Raw genomic sequence first — 3,900 nt, forward strand, 5'->3', positions numbered from 1 at the left:
TCCAATGTATATAAAATATTATTCTGGTTTTAGTTTTTGAGCTCCCTTTGTACTAATGAGGGTAAATATCTTCTTTTTTTTTCCTTTTTGTCTTTTTTCGTGACTGGCAACGGATTGCAACCCTCAGTGTCACGCCCGTACCGGACCGGGACCGGCAACAGGATTGCAACCCTCGGTGTTGCTCCCGCACCTCGCTCAGCCAGTGAGCGGCCGGTCTGTATGTGGGATCCAAACCCTCGGCGGGAGCGCCGCCGCGCTTCCCAAGCGGCGCACTGTAGCAGTGTGCCACCAGGCCGGCCCATAATTTCTCCTCCCTCGTTGTGCTTCAAAATTTCTTTCATCAATTCTAAGGTATTTGGTAATTTCTCCTGTTTTTTTTTTCCTTTTTGTCTTTTTTCGTGACTGGCAACGGATTGTAACCCTCAGTGTCACGCCCGTACCGGACCGGGACCGGCAACGGGATTGCAACCCTCGGTGTTGCTCCCGCACCTCGCTCAGCCAGTGAGCGGCCGGTCTGTATGTGGGATCCGAACCCTCGGCGGGAGCGCCGCCGCGCTTCCCAAGCGGCGCACTGTAGCAGTGTGCCACCAGGCCGGCCCATAATTTCTCCTCTTTTAAATTGTACATTCCTCAGAAACAAAGTGTAGCACTTCTTCATCTACTTGTGGGTAGCTTATTTTTTAGGACTCATAAAGCTCTTGGTATTTGCAAGAAAATATGGAATTGGCTTACTAATATTAAATTTTCACCCTACCGCTCAGTTTCTCTGCCAAAACAAAAGGTATCTTTTTGAAGACATTTTAAACAGCAATTAAACTTAATACATATAATAACAACAATACACAAAACTCAACTGGTGAACAATTGAACATGTCTGACCAAGTTAACGCAAGCAACCAATGGAGCTTGTATTACACCACAGCCCGGTAAATGCCTCCCAATTTCAGAGATGTAAAAATAAGTTTGTGTCTTAAAAATCAACAAAATAGGGCATTTTTAATTTAAAATCTACCATTATTATGGTGCTTTCTATTCATTATTCCCATCTGTATCTTCTCCCCCCTCTTCCTTTCTTTTGGTTTGAAGATTTTTTTATTACTACTACTATTCCATTTCTTTTTACATTATTATTGCTGTATTTATCATTATACAATACAATCATTTTTTGTGGCCCTCTACCAATTTCTTGCTAATCGCACTTTTCCCTCCCCACTTCCTACTTCTGGTGGCCTCAGTTCTGTTCTCTCCTTTTGAAAGTTTAATGGATTATTGTGATTGTTCTCTCTCTCTCTCTCTCTCTCTCTCTCTCTCTGTCTCTCCCCCTCCCTCCCTCCCTCCCCACTATGTTTTCTTTTAGTAGTTTTATACTTTGGGGTCTTATATATGTCTTCAATCCATTTTGAGTTTATTTTGGCATATGGTGAGAAGTATAGGTCTAGTTTCATGTGGATGTCCAGTTTTCCTAGCACCATTTTTGAAGAGGCATTCCCTTTCCAAATGTATGCTCCTGGTGCCCTTGTCCAATATCAGTTGGCTATAAGTAAGTAGGTTGATTTCTGGGTTCTCTATTCTGTTTCATTGACCAAAGTGTCTGTTTTTATGCCAGTACCATGCACTTTTGGTTATTACAGCACTACAGCTTTGTAGTATAATTTGAAATCAGGAAGTGTAATGTGTCTGGGGTTTTTTTGTTTGTTTGTTTGTTTGATCAGGATTGCTTTGGTTATTTGGTGTCTTTTGTTGTTCCATATGAATGTTAGGATTGTTTTTTGTATTTCTGTGAAGACGGTCATTGGCATTTTGATAGGGATTGTATTGAATCTGTAGATTGCTTTGGGTAGTATGGACATTTTCACAATGTTAATTCTTCCAGTCCAAGAGCATGGAATGTCTTTCCATGTTTCTGTGTCCTCTTTGATTTCTTCTAGTAGTGAACTATAGTTCTCATTGTAGAGATCTTTCGCCTCCTTGGTTAAATCGATTCCTAGGTATTTTAATTTTTTGGTGACTATTGTAAATGGGCTAGCTTTCTTGATTTCTTTTTCTTCTAGTTCATTGTTGCAGTATAAAAACACTACTGACTTTTGCATGTTGATTTTGTAATATCCTCCATCTTTACTGAAATAATTTATCAGCTCTAAGAGTTTTTGGTAGAGTCTTTAGGCTGTCCTATATATAGGATCATGTCATCTGCAAACAGGGACATTTGACATCTTCCTTTTCCAATCTGGATGTCTTTTATTTCTTTCTCTTGCCTGATTGATCTGGCTAGCACTTCCAATACTATGTTAAATGGGAGTGGTGAGAGCTGGCATCCTTGTCTTGTTCCTATTCAAGATGATATTGGCAGTGAGTTTGTTGTATAGGCCTTTATTGTGTTGAGATACTTTCCTTCTATACCTAATTTGTCAACAGTCTATCATGAAGGATGCTGAATTTTATCAAATGCTTTTTCTGCATCCATTGAGATAATCATATGGTTTTTGCCATTGATTTTGTTGATGTGGTGTATCACATTTATTGACCTGTGTATGTTGAACTATCCTTGCATCACTGGGATGAATCCCACTTGATCATGGTGTATAATTTTTTTGATGTGTTGCTGTGTTGACTGCTAATATTTTTTTGAAAATTTTTGCATCCACGTTCATCAGAGATATTAGCCTGTAGTTTTCTTTTGTTGTTGTATCATTGTCTGATTCTGGTATCAGGGTGTTGCTGGCCTCATAGGATAAGTTTGTGAGAAAGGCCTCTGATCCAATTTTCTGGAATAGTTTGAAGAGAATTGGTATTAATTCTTCTTTAAAGGTTTGGTAGAATTCAGCTGTAAAGTCATCTGATCCTGGGCTTTTCTTTATTGTGAAACTGCTGATTTACTGCTTCAATCTAATTGCTTGTCATTGGCATGTTCAAGTTTTCTGTGTCTTCTTGGTTCAGTCTTGGTAGTTTGTATGTGTCAGAAAATGTATTCATTTCCTGCAGGTTTTCAAATTTGCTGGTGTATAGTTGTTTATAACAGTCTCTAATAATTCTTTGTATTTCTGTGGTATTGTTTATAATGTCTCCTTTTTCATTTATGACTTCGTTATTTGGGTCTTCTCTCTTCTTTTCTTAGTTAGCCTAGCTAACAGCTTGTCTATTTTGTCTATCTTCTTTAAAAAGAACCTACTTTTTGTTTCATTTATCTTTTGTTTTATTTTGGGGTCTCTATTTCATTTATTTCTGTAGTGATCTTAATTATTTCTTCCCACCCACTAATTTTGGGATGGATTCTTCTTGTTTTTCTAGCTCTTTGAGGTGAAGCATTAGGCTGTTTATTTGAAATCTTTCTATGCTTTTTATGTAAGCATTTATTGCAATAAACTTCCCTTTTACTAATGCTTTTGCAGCATCCCACAGTTTTTGATATGATGTGTCTTTATTTTCATTAGTTTCAAGAAATTTTTTGATTTCCTGTTTAATTTCTTCTTGGACTCATAGGTCATTCAGGAGCATGTTGTTTAATTTCCATGTATTTCTACAGTTTCTAGAGTTTTCTTGTTATTAATTTCTACTTTAAATCTGTTGTGATCTGAAAATATACTTGAAATAATTTCAATTTTTTTTTTCCTTTTTGTCTTTTTTCGTGACCGGTAACGGGATCGCAACCCTTGGTGTCGCGCCCATACCACAACCGGCAATGGGATCGCAACCCTCAGTGTCACGCCTGCACTGCGCTCAACCAGTGAGTGGACCGGTCTCTATATGGGATCCGAACCCTCAGCAGGAGTACCGCCACGCTCCCAAGCGCCGCACCCTACCGAGTGTGCCACCGGGCTGGCCCTAATTTCAATTTTTTTAAAATTAGTTGAGACTTGATTAGTGACCTATCATATGGTCTATCCTGGAGAATGTTACATG

This window comes from Galeopterus variegatus, unplaced genomic scaffold (genome assembly GCF_000696425.1).
Source record: "Galeopterus variegatus unplaced genomic scaffold, G_variegatus-3.0.2 Scaffold1858, whole genome shotgun sequence".
Taxonomy (NCBI): Eukaryota; Metazoa; Chordata; class Mammalia; order Dermoptera; family Cynocephalidae; genus Galeopterus; species Galeopterus variegatus.